The following is a 15,764-nucleotide window of genomic DNA, read 5'->3' as shown; positions in this document are numbered from 1 at the left end:
TGGATCTGGGTGGGTCACAGGGTGCTAGGGTAAAGATGGGAACTGGAACTGGGTGGGTCACAGGGTGCTGGGGTGAAGTGGGGATCTGGAACTGGGTGGGTCACAGGGTGCTGGTGTGAAGAGTGGAACTGGATCTGGGTGGGGCACAGGTTGCTGGGTTGAAGCGGGGAACTAGATCTGGGTGGGTCACTGGGTGCTGGAGTGAAGAGGGGAACTGCATCTGGGTGGATCACAGGGTGCTGCGGTAAAGAGATGAACTGGATCTGGGTGGGTCACAGGGTGCTGGGGTAAAGAGGGGAACTGGATCTGTGTGGGTCACAGGGTGCTCGGGTGAAGAGGGGAACTGGATCTGGGTGGGTCACTGGATGCTGGGGTGAAGAGGGGAACTGGATCTGGGTGGGGCACAGGGTGCTGGGCTGAAGAGGGGAACTGGATCTGGTTGGGTCACAGGGTGCTGGGGTGAAGAGGGGAACTGTATCTGTGTGGGTCACAGGGTGCTAGGGTGTAGGGGAACTGGATCTGCGTGGGTCACAGGGTGCTGGGGTGAAGAGTGGAACTGGATCTGAGAGGGTCACAGGGTGCTGGGGTGAAGAGGGGAACTGGATCTGGGTGGGTCACAGGATGCTGGGGTGGAGGGGATCTGGATCTGGGTGGGACACAGGGTGCTGGGGTGAAGAGGGGAACTGGATCTGGGTGGGTCACAGGCTGCTGGGGTGAAGAGGGGAATTGGATCTGGGTACGTCACAGGGAGCTGGGGTGAAGAGGGGAACTGGATCTGGGTGAGTCACAGAGTCCTGGGGTAAAGAGGGGAACTGGATCTGGGTGGGACACAGTGTGCTGGGGTGAAGAGGGGAACTGGATCTGGGTGGGTCACAGGGTGCTGGGATGAAGAGGGGAACTGGATCTGGGTGGGTTACAGGGTCCTGCGGTAAAGAGGGAAAAGATCTGGGTGGGTAACACGGTGCTGGGGTGAAGAGGAGAACTGGATCTGGGTGGGTCACAGGGTGCTGGGGTCAAGAAGGGAATTGGATCTGGGTGTATCACAGGGTGCTGGGGTAAAGAGGGGAAAGATCTGTGTGGGTAACAGGGTGCTGGGGTGGAGGCGAACTTGATCTGGGTGGGTCACAGGTTGCTGGAGTGAAAAGGGGAATTGGATCTGGGTGGGTCATTGGTTGCTGGGGTGAAGAGGGGAACTGGATCTGGGTGGGTCACAGGGTGCTGGGGTAAAGAGGGGAAAGATCTGGATGGGTCACAGGGTGCTGGGGTGAAGAGGGGAACTGGATCTGGGTGGGTCACAGGGTGCTGGGGTAAAGAGGGGAATGATCTGGGTGGATCTCAGGGTGCTGGGGTGGAAGGGAACTGGATCTGGGTGGGTCACAGGTTGCTGGGGTGAAGAGGGGAATTGGATCTGGGCGGGTCACAGGGTGCTGGGGTCTAGGGGAATTGGATCTGGGCGGGTCACAGGGTGCTGGGGTGGAGGGGAGCTGGATCTGGGTGGGTCACAGGGTGCTGGGGTGAAGGGAGGAACTGGATCTGGGTGGGTCACAAAGTGCTGGGGTGAAGGGGGGATCTGGATCTGGCTGGGTCACAGGGTGCTGGGGTGAAGAGGGGAACTGGATCTGGGTAGCTCACTGGGTGCTGGGGTGAAGAGGGGAACTGGATCTGGGTTGGGCACAGAGTTCAGGGGTGGAGGGGAACTGGATCTGGGTGTGTCACATGTTGCTGGTTTAAAGAGGGGAACTGGATCTTGGTGGGTCACAGGGTGCTGGGGTGTAGGGGAACTGGATCTGGGTGCGTCACAGGGTGCTGGGGTAAATATGGTAACTGGAACTGGGTGGGTCACAGGGTGCTGGGGTGAAGTGGGGAACTGGAACTGGGTGGGTCACAGGGTGCTGGTGTGAAGAGTGGAACTGGATCTGGGTGGGGCACAGGTTGCTGGGTTGAAGAGGGGAACTAGATCTGGGTGGGTCACTGGGTGCTGGAGTGAAGAGGGGAACTGCATCTGGGTGGGTCACAGGGTGCTGGGGTAAAGAGGGGAACTGGATCTGGGTGGGTCACAGGGTGCTGGGGTGAAGAGGGGTGCTGGATCTGGGTGGGTCACAGGGTGCTGGGGTGAAGAGGGGAACTGGATCTGGGTGGGTCACAGGATGCTGGGGTGAAGAGGGGAACTGGATCTGCGTGGGGCACAGGGAGCTGGGGTGAAGAGGGGAACTGGATCTGGGACGGTCACAGGGAGCTGGGGTGAAGAGGGGAACTGGATCTGGGTGGGTCACAGGGTGCTGGGGAGAAGAGGGGAACTGGATCTGGGTGGGTTACAGGGTCCTGCGGTAAAGAGGGGAAAGATCTGGGTGAGTCACAGAGTGCTGGGGTGAAGAGGGGAACTGTATCTGGGTGGGTCACATGGTGCTGGGGTAAAGAGGGGAACTGGATCTGGGTGGGTCATGGGGTGCTGGGGTAAAGAGGGGAACTGGATCTGGGTGGGTCACTGGTTGCTGGGGTAAAGAGGGGAACTGGATCTGGGTGGGTCACAGGCTGCTGGGGTGAAGAGGGGAACTGGATCTGGGTGGGTTACAGGGTCCTGCAGTAAAGAGGGAAAAGATCTGGGTGGGTCACAGGGTGCTGGGGTGAAGAGGGGAACTGGATCTGGGTGGGTCACAGGGTGCTGGGGAGGTTGGAACTGGATCTGGGTGGGTCACTGGGTGCAGGGGTGAAGAGGGTAACTGGATCTGGGTGAGTCACAGAGTCCTGGGGTAAAGAGGGGAACTGGATCTGGGTGGGTCACAGGGTTCTAGGGTGAAGAGGGGAACTGGATCTGGGTGGGTCACAGAGTGCTGGGGTGAAGAGGGGATCTGGATCTGGGTGGGTCACAGGGTGGTGTGGTAAAGATGGGAACTGGATCTGGGTGGGTCACAGGGTGCTGGGGTGAAGAGGTGATCTGGATCTGGGTGGGTCAGAGGGTGCTGGGGTGAAGAGGGGAATTGGATCTGGGTGGGTCACAGGGTGCTGGGGTGAAGAGAGGAACTGGATCTGGGTGGGTCACAGAGTGCTGGGGTGAAGGGGGGATCTGGATCTGGGTGGGTCACAGGGTGCTGGGGTGAAGAGGGGAACTGGATCTGGGTAGGTCACAGGGTGCTGGGGTGGAGGGGAACTGGATCTGGGTGGGTCACATGGTGCTGGGATGAAGAGGGGAACTGGATCTGGGTGGGTCACAGGGAGCTAGGGTAAAGATGGGAACTGGAACTGGGTGGGTCACAGGGTGCTGGGGTGAAGTGGGGAACTGGAACTGGGTGGGTCACAGGGTGCTGGTGTGAAGAGTGGAACTGGATCTGGGTGGGGCACAGGTTGCTGGGTTGAAGCGGGGAACTAGATCTGGGTGGGTCACTGGGTGCTGGAGTGAAGAGGGGAACTGCATCTGGGTGGATCACAGGGTGCTGGGGTAAAGAGATGAACTGGATCTGGGTGGGTCACAGGGTGCTGGGGTAAAGAGGGGAACTGGATCTGTGTGGGTCACAGGGTGCTGGGGTGAAGAGGGGAACTGGATCTGGGTGGGTCACTGGATGCTGGGGTGAAGAGGGGAACTGGATCTGGGTGGGGCACAGGGTGCTGGGCTGAAGAGGGGAACTGGATCTGGTTGGGTCACAGGGTGCTGGGGTGAAGAGGGGAACTGGATCTGGGTGGGTCACAGGGTGCTAGGGTGTAGGGGAACTGGATCTGGGTGGGTCACAGGGTGCTGGGGTGAAGAGTGGAACTGGATCTGGGAGGGTCACAGGGTGCTGGGGTGAAGAGGGGAACTGGATCTGGGTGGGTCACAGGATGCTGGGGTGGAGGGGATCTGGATCTGGGTGGGACACAGGGTGCTGGGGTGAAGAGGGGAACTGGATCTGGGTGGGTCACAGGCTGCTGGGGTGAAGAGGGGAATTGGATCTGGGTACGTCACAGGGAGCTGGGGTGAAGAGGGGAACTGGATCTGGGTGAGTCACAGAGTCCTGGGGTAAAGAGGGGAACTGGATCTGGGTGGGACACAGTGTGCTGGGGTGAAGAGGGGAACTGGATCTGGGTGGGTCACAGGGTGCTGGGATGAAGAGGGGAACTGGATCGGGGTGGGTCACAAGGTGCTGGGGTAAAGAGGGGAACTGGATCTGGGTGGGTCATGGGGTGTAGGGGTAAAGAGGGGAACTGGATCTGTGTGGGTCACAAGGTGCTGGGGTGAAGAGGGGAACTGGATCTGTGTGGGTCACAAGGTGCTGGGTTGAAGCGGGGAACTAGATCTGGGTGGGTCACTGGGTGCTGGAGTGAAGAGGGGAACTGCATCTGGGTGGATCACAGGGTGCTGCGGTAAAGAGATGAACTGGATCTGGGTGGGTCACAGGGTGCTGGGGTAAAGAGGGGAACTGGATCTGTGTGGGTCACAGGGTGCTCGGGTGAAGAGGGGAACTGGATCTGTGTGGGTCACTGGATGCTGGGGTGAAGAGGGGAACTGGATCTGGGTGGGGCACAGGGTGCTGGGCTGAAGAGGGGAACTGGATCTGGTTGGGTCACAGGGTGCTGGGGTGAAGAGGGGAACTGGATCTGGGTGGGTCACAGGGTGCTAGGGTGTAGGGGAACTGGATCTGCGTGGGTCACAGGGTGCTGGGGTGAAGAGTGGAACTGGATCTGAGAGGGTCACAGGGTGCTGGGGTGAAGAGGGGAACTGGATCTGGGTGGGTCACAGGATGCTGGGGTGGAGGGGATCTGGATCTGGGTGGGACACAGGGTGCTGGGGTGAAGAGGGGAACTGGATCTGGGTGGGTCACAGGCTGCTGGGGTGAAGAGGGGAATTGGATCTGGGTACGTCACAGGGAGCTGGGGTGAAGAGGGGAACTGGATCTGGGTGAGTCACAGAGTCCTGGGGTAAAGAGGGGAACTGGATCTGGGTGGGACACAGTGTGCTGGGGTGAAGAGGGGAACTGGATCTGGGTGGGTCACAGGGTGCTGGGATGAAGAGGGGAACTGGATCTGGGTGGGTTACAGGGTCCTGCGGTAAAGAGGGAAAAGATCTGGGTGGGTAACACGGTGCTGGGGTGAAGAGGAGAACTGGATCTGGGTGGGTCACAGGGTGCTGGGGTCAAGAAGGGAATTGGATCTGGGTGTATCACAGGGTGCTGGGGTAAAGAGGGGAAAGATCTGTGTGGGTAACAGGGTGCTGGGGTGGAGGCGAACTTGATCTGGGTGGGTCACAGGTTGCTGGAGTGAAAAGGGGAATTGGATCTGGGTGGGTCATTGGTTGCTGGGGTGAAGAGGGGAACTGGATCTGGGTGGGTCACAGGGTGCTGGGGTAAAGAGGGGAAAGATCTGGATGGGTCACAGGGTGCTGGGGTGAAGAGGGGAACTGGATCTGGGTGGGTCACAGGGTGCTGGGGTAAAGAGGGGAATGATCTGGGTGGATCTCAGGGTGCTGGGGTGGAAGGGAACTGGATCTGGGTGGGTCACAGGTTGCTGGGGTGAAGAGGGGAATTGGATCTGGGCGGGTCACAGGGTGCTGGGGTCTAGGGGAATTGGATCTGGGCGGGTCACAGGGTGCTGGGGTGGAGGGGAGCTGGATCTGGGTGGGTCACAGGGTGCTGGGGTGAAGGGAGGAACTGGATCTGGGTGGGTCACAAAGTGCTGGGGTGAAGGGGGGATCTGGATCTGGCTGGGTCACAGGGTGCTGGGGTGAAGAGGGGAACTGGATCTGGGTAGCTCACTGGGTGCTGGGGTGAAGAGGGGAACTGGATCTGGGTTGGGCACAGGGTTCAGGGGTGGAGGGGAACTGGATCTGGGTGTGTCACATGTTGCTGGTTTAAAGAGGGGAACTGGATCTTGGTGGGTCACAGGGTGCTGGGGTGTAGGGGAACTGGATCTGGGTGCGTCACAGGGTGCTGGGGTAAATATGGTAACTGGAACTGGGTGGGTCACAGGGTGCTGGGGTGAAGTGGGGAACTGGAACTGGGTGGGTCACAGGGTGCTGGTGTGAAGAGTGGAACTGGATCTGGGTGGGGCACAGGTTGCTGGGTTGAAGAGGGGAACTAGATCTGGGTGGGTCACTGGGTGCTGGAGTGAAGAGGGGAACTGCATCTGGGTGGGTCACAGGGTGCTGGGGTAAAGAGGGGAACTGGATCTGGGTGGGTCACAGGGTGCTGGGGTGAAGAGGGGTGCTGGATCTGGGTGGGTCACAGGGTGCTGGGGTGAAGAGGGGAACTGGATCTGCGTGGGGCACAGGGAGCTGGGGTGAAGAGGGGAACTGGATCTGGGACGGTCACAGGGAGCTGGGGTGAAGAGGGGAACTGGATCTGGGTGGGTCACAGGGTGCTGGGGAGAAGAGGGGAACTGGATCTGGGTGGGTTACAGGGTCCTGCGGTAAAGAGGGGAAAGATCTGGGTGAGTCACAGAGTGCTGGGGTGAAGAGGGGAACTGGATCTGGGTGGGTCACATGGTGCTGGGGTAAAGAGGGGAACTGGATCTGGGTGGGTCATGGGGTGCTGGGGTAAAGAGGGGAACTGGATCTGGGTGGGTCACTGGTTGCTGGGGTAAAGAGGGGAACTGGATCTGGGTGGGTCACAGGCTGCTGGGGTGAAGAGGGGAACTGGATCTGGGTGGGTTACAGGGTCCTGCAGTAAAGAGGGAAAAGATCTGGGTGGGTCACAGGGTGCTGGGGTGAAGAGGGGAACTGGATCTGGGTGGGTCACAGGGTGCTGGGGAGGTTGGAACTGGATCTGGGTGGGTCACTGGGTGCAGGGGTGAAGAGGGTAACTGGATCTGGGTGAGTCACAGAGTCCTGGGGTAAAGAGGGGAACTGGATCTGGGTGGGTCACAGGGTTCTAGGGTGAAGAGGGGAACTGGATCTGGGTGGGTCACAGAGTGCTGGGGTGAAGAGGGGATCTGGATCTGGGTGGGTCACAGGGTGGTGTGGTAAAGATGGGAACTGGATCTGGGTGGGTCACAGGGTGCTGGGGTGAAGAGGTGATCTGGATCTGGGTGGGTCAGAGGGTGCTGGGGTGAAGAGGGGAATTGGATCTGGGTGGGTCACAGGGTGCTGGGGTGAAGAGAGGAACTGGATCTGGGTGGGTCACAGAGTGCTGGGGTGAAGGGGGGATCTGGATCTGGGTGGGTCACAGGGTGCTGGGGTGAAGAGGGGAACTGGATCTGGGTAGGTCACAGGGTGCTGGGGTGGAGGGGAACTGGATCTGGGTGGGTCACATGGTGCTGGGATGAAGAGGGGAACTGGATCTGGGTGGGTCACAGGGAGCTAGGGTAAAGATGGGAACTGGAACTGGGTGGGTCACAGGGTGCTGGGGTGAAGTGGGGAACTGGAACTGGGTGGGTCACAGGGTGCTGGTGTGAAGAGTGGAACTGGATCTGGGTGGGGCACAGGTTGCTGGGTTGAAGCGGGGAACTAGATCTGGGTGGGTCACTGGGTGCTGGAGTGAAGAGGGGAACTGCATCTGGGTGGATCACAGGGTGCTGGGGTAAAGAGATGAACTGGATCTGGGTGGGTCACAGGGTGCTGGGGTAAAGAGGGGAACTGGATCTGTGTGGGTCACAGGGTGCTGGGGTGAAGAGGGGAACTGGATCTGGGTGGGTCACTGGATGCTGGGGTGAAGAGGGGAACTGGATCTGGGTGGGGCACAGGGTGCTGGGCTGAAGAGGGGAACTGGATCTGGTTGGGTCACAGGGTGCTGGGGTGAAGAGGGGAACTGGATCTGGGTGGGTCACAGGGTGCTAGGGTGTAGGGGAACTGGATCTGGGTGGGTCACAGGGTGCTGGGGTGAAGAGTGGAACTGGATCTGGGAGGGTCACAGGGTGCTGGGGTGAAGAGGGGAACTGGATCTGGGTGGGTCACATGGTGCTGGGGTTAAAAGGGGAACTGGATCTGGGTGGGTCATGGGGTACTGGGGTAAAGAGGGGAACTGGATCTGGGTGGGTCACTGGTTGCTGGGGTAAAGAGGGGAACTGGATCTGGGTGGGTCACAGGCTGCTGGGGTGAAGAGGGGAACTGGATCTGGGTGGGTTACAGGGTCCTGCAGTAAAGAGGGAAAAGATCTGGGTGGGTCACAGGGTGCTGGGGTGAAGAGGGGAACTGGATCTGGGTGGGTCACAGGGTGCTGGGGAGGTTGGAACTGGATCTGGGTGGGTCACTGGGTGCAGGGGTGAAGAGGGTAACTGGATCTGGGTGAGTCACAGAGTCCTGGGGTAAAGAGGGGAACTGGATCTGGGTGGGTCACAGGGTTCTAGGGTGAAGAGGGGAACTGGATCTGGGTGGGACACAGAGTGCTGGGGTAAAGAGGGGAACTGGATCTGGGTGGGTCACAGGGTGGTGTGGTAAAGATGGGAACTGGATCTGGGTGGGTCACAGGGTGCTGGGGTGAAGAGGGGATCTGGATCTGGGTGGGTCAGAGTGTGCTGGGGTGAAGAGGGGAATTGGATCTGGGTGGGTCACAGGGTGCTGGGGTGAAGAGAGGAACTGGATCTGTGTGGGTCACAGAGTGCTGGGGTGAACGGGGGATCTGGATCTGGGTGGGTCACAGGGTGCTGGGGTGAAGAGGGGAACTGGATCTGGGTAGGTCACTGGGTGCTGGGGTGAAGAGGGGAACTGGATCTGGGTGGGTCACAGGCTGCTGGGGTGAAGAGGGGAATTGGATCTGGGTAGGTCACAGGGAGCTGGGGTGAAGAGGGGAACTGGATCTTGGTGGGACACAGGGTGCTGGGGTGAAGAGGGGAACTGGATCTGGGTGGGTCACAGGGTGCTGGGGTGAAGAGGGGAACTGGATCTGGGTGGGTCACAGGGTGCTGGGGTGAAGAGGGGAACTGGATCTGGGTGGGTCACAGGGTGCAGGGGTGAAGAGGGGAACTGGATCTGGGTGGGTTACAGGGTCCTGCGGTAAAGAGGGAAAAGATCTGGGTGGGTCACAGAGTGCTGGGGTGAAGAGGGGAACTGGATCTGGGTGGGTCACAGGTTGCTGGGGTAAAGAGGGGAACTGGATCTGGGTGGGTCACAGGGTGCTGGGGTGTAGGGGAACTGGATCTGGGTGGGTCAAATTGTGCTGGGGTGGAGGGGAACTGGATCTGGGTGGGTTACAGGGTCCTGCGGTAAAGAGGGAAAAGATCTGGGTGGGTCACAGAGTGCTGGGGTGAAGAGGGGAACTGGATCTGGGTGGGTCACAGGTTGCTGGGGTAAAGAGGGGAACTGGATCTGGGTGGGTCACAGGGTGCTGGGGTGTAGGGGAACTGGATCTGGGTGGGTCAAATTGTGCTGGGGTGGAGGGGAACTGGATCTGGGTGGGTCACATGGTGCTGGGCTGAAGAGGGGAACTGGATCAGGGTGGGTCACAGGGAGCTAGGGTAAAGATGGGAACTGGAACTGGGTGGGTCACAGGGTGCTGGGGTTAAGTGGGGAACTGGAACTGGGTGGGTCACAGGGTGCTGGTGTGAAGAGTGGAACTGGATCTGGGTGGGGCACAGGTTGCTGGGTTGAAGCGGGGAACTAGATCTGGGTGGGTCACTGGGTGCTGGAGTGAAGAGGGGAACTGCATCTGGGTGGATCACAGGGTGCTGGGGTAAAGAGATGAACTGGATCTGGGTGGGTCACAGGGTGCTGGGATAAAGAGGGGAACTGGATCTGTGTGGGTCACAGGGTGCTGGGGTGAAGAGGGGAACTGGATCTGGGTGGGTCACTGGATGCTGGGGTGAAGAGGGGAACTGGATCTGGGTGGGGCACAGGGTGCTGGGCTGAAGAGGGGAACTGGATCTGGTTGGGTCACAGGGTGCTGGGGTGAAGAGGGGAACTGGATCTGGGTGGGTCACAGGGTGCTAGGGTGTAGGGGAACTGGATCTGGGTGGGTCACAGGGTGCTGGGGTGAAGAGTGGAACTGGATCTGGGAGGGTCACAGGGTGCTGGGGTGAAGAGGGGAACTGGATCTGGGTGGGTCACAGGATGCTGGGGTGGAGGGGATCTGGGTCTGGGTGGGACACAGGGTGCTGGGGTGAAGAGGGGAACTGGATCTGGGTGGGTCACAGGCTGCTGGGGTGAAGAGGGGAATTGGATCTGGGTACGTCACAGGGAGCTGGGGTGAAGAGGGGAACTGGATCTTGGTGGGACACAGGGTGCTGGGGTGAAGAGGGGAACTGGATCTGGGTGGGTCACAGGGTGCTGGGGTGAAGAGGGGAACTGGATCTGGGTGGGTCACAGGGTGCTGGGGTGAAGAGGGGAACTGGATCTGGGTGGGTCACAGGCTGCTGGGGTGAAGAAGGGAACTCGATCTGGGTGGGTTACAGGGTCCTGCGGTAAAGAGGGAAAAGATCTGGGTGGGTCACAGAGTGCTGGGGTGAAGAGGGGAACTGGATCTGGGTGGGTCATAAGGTGCTGGGGTAAAGAGGGGAACTGGATCTGGGTGGGTCATGGGGTGCTGGGGTAAAGAGGGGAACTGGATCTGGGTGGGTCACTGGTTGCTGGGGTAAAAAGGGGAACTGGATCTGGGTGGGTCACAGGCTGCTGGGGTTAAGAGGGGAACTGGATCTGGGTGGGTTACAGGGTCCTGCAGTAAAGAGGGAAAAGATCTGGGTGGGTCACAGGGTGCTGGGGTGAAGAGGGGAACTGGATCTGGGTGGTTCACAGGGTGCTGGGGAGGTTGGAACTGGATCTGTGTGGGTCACTGGGTGCTGGGGTGAAGAGGGTAACTGGTTCTGGGTGAGTCACAGAGTCCTGGGGTAAAGAGGGGAACTGGATCTGGGTGGGTCACAGGGTGCTGGGGTGAAGAGGGGAACTGGATCTTTGTGGGTCACAGAGTGCTGGGGTAAAGAGGGGAACTGGATCTGGGTGGGTCACAGGGTGGTGTGGTAAAGATGGGAACTGGATCTGGGTGGGTCACAGGGTGCTGGGGTGAAGAGGGGATCTGGATCTGGGTGGGTCAGAGGGTGCTGGCGTGAAGAGGGGAATTGGATCTGGTTGGGTCACAGGGAGCTGGGGTGAAGAGGGGAACTGGATCTGGGTGGGACACAGTGTGCTGGGGTGAAGAGGGGAACTGGATCTGGGTGGGACACAGTGTGCTGGGGTGAAGAGGGGAACTGGATCTGGGTGGGTCACAGGGTGCTGGGATGAAGAGGGGAACTGGATCTGGGTGGGACACAGTGTGCTGGGGTGAAGAGGGGAACTGGATCTGGGTGGGACACAGTGTGCTGGGGTGAAGAGGGGAACTGGATCTGGGTGGGTCACAGGGTGCTGGGGTGAAGAGGGGAACTGGATCTGGGTGGGTCACAGTGTGCTGGGGTGAAGAGGGGAACTGGATCTGGGTGGGACACAGTGTGCTGGGGTGAAGAGGGGAACTGGATCTGGGTGGGACACAGTGTGCTGGGGTGAAGAGGGGATCTGGATCTGGGTGGGTCAGAGGGTGCTGGGGTGAAGAGGGGAACTGGATCTGGGTGGGTCACAGTGTGCTGGGGTGAAGAGGGGATCTGGATCTGGGTGGGTCAGAGGGTGCTGGGGTGAAGAGGGGAACTGGATCTGGGTGGGTCACAGTGTGCTGGGGTGAAGAGGGGAACTGGATCTGGGTGGGACACAGTGTGCTGGGCTGAAGAGGGGATCTGGATCTGGGTGGGTCAGAGGGTGCTGGGGTGAAGAGGGGAACTGGATCTGGGTGGGACACAGTGTGCTGGGGTGAAGAGGGGAACTGGATCTGGGTGGGACACAGTGTGCTGGGGTGAAGAGGGGAACTGGATCTGGGTGGGACACAGTGTGCTGGGGTGAAGAGGAGAACTGGATCTGGGTGGGTCACAGGGTGCTGGGGTGAAGAGGGGAACTGGATCTGGGTGGGTCACAGTGTGCTGGGGTGAAGAGGGGAACTGGATCTGGGTGGGACACAGTGTGCTGGGGTGAAGAGGGGAACTGGATCTGGGTGGGACACAGTGTGCTGGGGTGAAGAGGGGATCTGGATCTGGGTGGGTCAGAGGGTGCTGGGGTGAAGAGGGGAATTGGATCTGGGTGGGTCACAGGGAGCTGGGGTGAAGAGGGGAACTGGATCTGGGTGGGACACAGTGTGCTGGGGTGAAGAGGGGAACTGGATCTGGGTGGGACACAGTGTGCTGGGGTGAAGAGGGGAACTGGATCTGGGTGGGTCACAGGGTGCTGGGATGAAGAGGGGAACTGGATCTGGGTGGGTCACAAGGTGCTGGGGTAAAGAGGGGAACTGGATCTGGGTGGGTCATGGGGTGCTGGGGTAAAGAGGGGAACTGGATCTGTGTGGGTCACAAGGTGCTGGGGTGAAGAGGGGAACTGGATCTGGGTGGGTTACAGGGTCCTGCGGTAAAGAGGGAAAAGATCTGGGTGGGTCACAGAGTGCTGGGGTGAAGAGGGGAACTGGATCTGGGTGGGTCACAAGGTGCTGGGGTGAAGAGGGGAACTGGATCTGTGTGGTTCACAGGGTGCTGGAGTAAAGAGGGGAAAGATCTGGGTGGGTAACAGGGTGCTGGGGTGAAGAGGAGAACTGGATCTGGGTGGGTCACAGGGTCCTGCGGTAAAGAGGGAAAAGATCTGGGTGGGTCACAGAGTGCTGGGGTGAAGAGGGGAACTGGATCTGGGTGGGTCACAAGGTGCTGGGGTGAAGAGGGGAACTGGATCTGTGTGGTTCACAGGGTGCTGGAGTAAAGAGGGGAAAGATCTGGGTGGGTAACAGGGTGCTGGGGTGAAGAGGAGAACTGGATCTGGGTGGGTCACAGGGTGCTGTGGTGAAGAGGGGAACTGGATCTGGGTGGGTCACAGGGTGCTGGGGTGAAGAGGGGAACTGGATCTGGGTGGGTCACAGAGTGTTGGGGTGAAGAGGGGAACTGGATCTGGGTGGATCACAGGGTGCTGGGGTGAAGATGGGATCTGGATCTGGGTGGGTCACAGGGTGCTGGGGTGAAGAGGGGAACTGGATCTGGGTGGGTCACAGGGTGCTGGGGTGAAGAGGGGTATTGGATCTGTCTGGATCAGCTCAGAAGAAATTTGCAATTAATGACACTTGAGTATTTGTACAAAATGATTGATGTTGAATTAGTAGATCGGGGGAGACGGTCTGATTTTAGTCTGTATTGTAATAAGTGGATACAACATCGGGTAGTATGAACAACAGATGTGAATTTTATTTGCTCATCTTTTGGGATCTAGCCTTTGCCGGTAAAGTCTGAATGAATTACACATCTGAGCTGTCATTCAGAGGCATTTGGAGACAAACACATTGATGGGTCAGGAGTCATAAATAGGCTCAAAGGGTAAGGATGAGAGATCTCATTCCCTGAGGGACATCAGTAAAACTGAAGGGTCATCATTACTAATGACTGGATTTAAAAACAATACCAATTATTAAGATGTTGGAAAACTGACCACAGATTCAAATCTGTTGCAGATTATGATGAACTGAGTTTAGATTTGTCAGTTTTGTTGTGGTGGTAACCATGGACTGTTCATCCATCCCTCTGCACTACTCATCTGCTTTGATGTACTGCCCTGTTTCCCATCACTCCGAATCCAACCTTGTGCCTGTCCATTGGATCACTGTGTCCACGGTATCCTGGACAATATTTCTCCTTTAATAACATCACCAGAACAGACTGTCTGATCGTTCTCACCTTGCAGTTTGTGGATTCTGCTGTGTGCAGAGTGGCTCCACATTCCCGACTCTACAACAGGGCTGTACTTTGAAACTACTTCATTGCCTGTGAAGAGCTCGGGGACACCATGAAAGGTGTCTGTAAATGTCAGCACTTTATCTCACAACCACTTTCACTGAATCACCAACAACACTTGTTAATGTAGGAAAACACTTGTTAAACAAACCCAGTCGGGGGATGGAGGAGGGCAAGAAATTAGAGCAGTTGCTCCGTCTGTCAACTGAGAATAAGCAGTTCATTTGAACAGTAAAGTTCAACTCGTGTCCCGTGAGTGTGTGATGGGACAGGTTGGGGGAAGCTTCACTCTGTCTAACCTCTGCTGCCCCTGCCCTAGGAGGGATGGGGCAGTGCAAGAGGATCTTTGTTTCTAATCCGTGGCCGCCAAGACAAGAATTAGGAGCTGTAATCTGCATTAAACTCATGCTCTGTGTACTCTGGGGTGATTGTTGGAATCCCTTTGTGGAAGAATTTCCCAGATTTACAAGATAAATACTGATTCCATTGAATGACAGAGCAGAGAGTGAGGCCATTCATCCGATAGTGTCTGTGCTTCCCTTTAGCTGAGCAAACGCAATAAACCCATTGGTCTCTCTGCTCTTCCCTGTATCCCTACAAAAGGCGGATCTCCTCCTGTTCCCTCTCTACACTCACTATTGACCACCACCATCATTCAGGCAGTGTGTTCCAGATCACAAACGTTCATCAACAAACCTTCCCTTAAATGCTCCCCTATTACACATTATTGACTTGAACGCTTCCCGCCCCACCCCACCTGCCCCACTCCCCCCTCCCCCACCCACCAATGCAAGGCTGCCCGGAATGTGTGAAGGAATTGTGATTTCAATTCCCTGCCTTACCCTTCCTGCACCATTTTTCCACTGCCTTCTCACTCCAAAATTCTTCCCCACCGTACCCAGCCTCCTCACCCATCAGGGAATAAAATTAAAACCTTAATCCCATCAATTAATCCTGGGATATCGCCGATACTTTTGCTGTGTCCCGGGACGGACCTCACGCCGGACATTACATGATGGGACTGACACCCACCTGTACCCTGGGGATATTGAACCATCAACTAGATCATACATGTGTAACCATTCCCTCAGATTATGTCTCAATGCCATTACCTTCAACATGAAAGCAGCCGACAGTAAAACCCGATCCCAATAACTTGCCACTGAACAGATCCATTGTTGTCACTGACAGGGAACGAGTTCAACTGCACTGAAACGCTCAGCCCCTGAACGTGGCTTCAGTTGGTGCTGAGGATCAGAAGCCAGACTTGAACCAAACACTGAGCTCACTCAGCACAACCGGCCGGTGTCAAGGCACAGTCTGGTGACAAGATCCGACCACATTCCCCTGAGCCTGTTCCCGGTCTGTGGACAGTACACTGGTGGGGTGGGGTATGTACCCTTGTACTGTTACTGGGCTCTAGAGAAACCCGCCGGTTCGGGGAGATTCATGTACTCGCTCTAAATATCTCACTGATTTCAGTTAAATCACCGAATTCGCCAAAACCGTAAATAAATAAAATTCTAGTGCGTGAAGATACAATTGAGAAGTTGGTCTTACCTGAAGTCACTGTCAGCGAGGTTCCTCCGCCCCAGTAGGCAGGATAGTCACAGTGCTCCGTCTCCCCATTCACCCAGTGCAGTAACTTCACTTGCCCGTCACATCCAATAATCTCAGCAAAATGTCAACATGATCCCTGTCCGGACCGGGAGCAGCCGCTTCCTGGATTTCCATCCCAAACTCCGTCCTTGTCTCTTCCTGGCGTGTGAGTGAAAGAGGCATTTTCACAGTTTTCCTGTCTGCGGACACCGGCTCTCGCCATCACCCGGAATCAGAGTCGAATTCTTTTAGGCTTTTAATTGTCCAGAAATGGACATTTACACCCAGCAGTCCGAGTCAGGCTTCGGGGATTTGACTCTGAGAAGCAGCAATGCGGAATCCGTGGAGACAGACTGCGCTGCAGACGCTCATTTGTCGGGACCAGTTTCTGTTCAGCTCCCCGTCACCGTGCTCCATCCCGTACAGTAATAGGTGGCCGAGTCGTCCAGTCTCAGGCTGTTCATTTGCAGATAAACGGTGCTGCTGCCCTT

At 57.6% G+C, this 15,764-nt stretch overlaps 1 gene segment (V, D, J or C); it reads right to left on the bottom strand.

Moving 5' to 3' along the window:
- Positions 1-15,273, bottom strand: part of LOC140716616 (Ig gamma chain C region-like) — a 96,765-nt gene extending 81,492 nt beyond the window's left edge. Inside the window, exon 1 of the C gene segment in view lies at positions 15,235-15,273.
- Between the last annotated feature and the right edge of the window lie 491 nt (positions 15,274-15,764).

The sequence above is a fragment of the Hemitrygon akajei genome, chromosome 25, assembly GCF_048418815.1.
Source record: "Hemitrygon akajei chromosome 25, sHemAka1.3, whole genome shotgun sequence".
NCBI classification, from domain to species: Eukaryota; Metazoa; Chordata; class Chondrichthyes; order Myliobatiformes; family Dasyatidae; genus Hemitrygon; species Hemitrygon akajei.
This window is presented reverse-complemented; position numbering and strand designations above follow the sequence as displayed.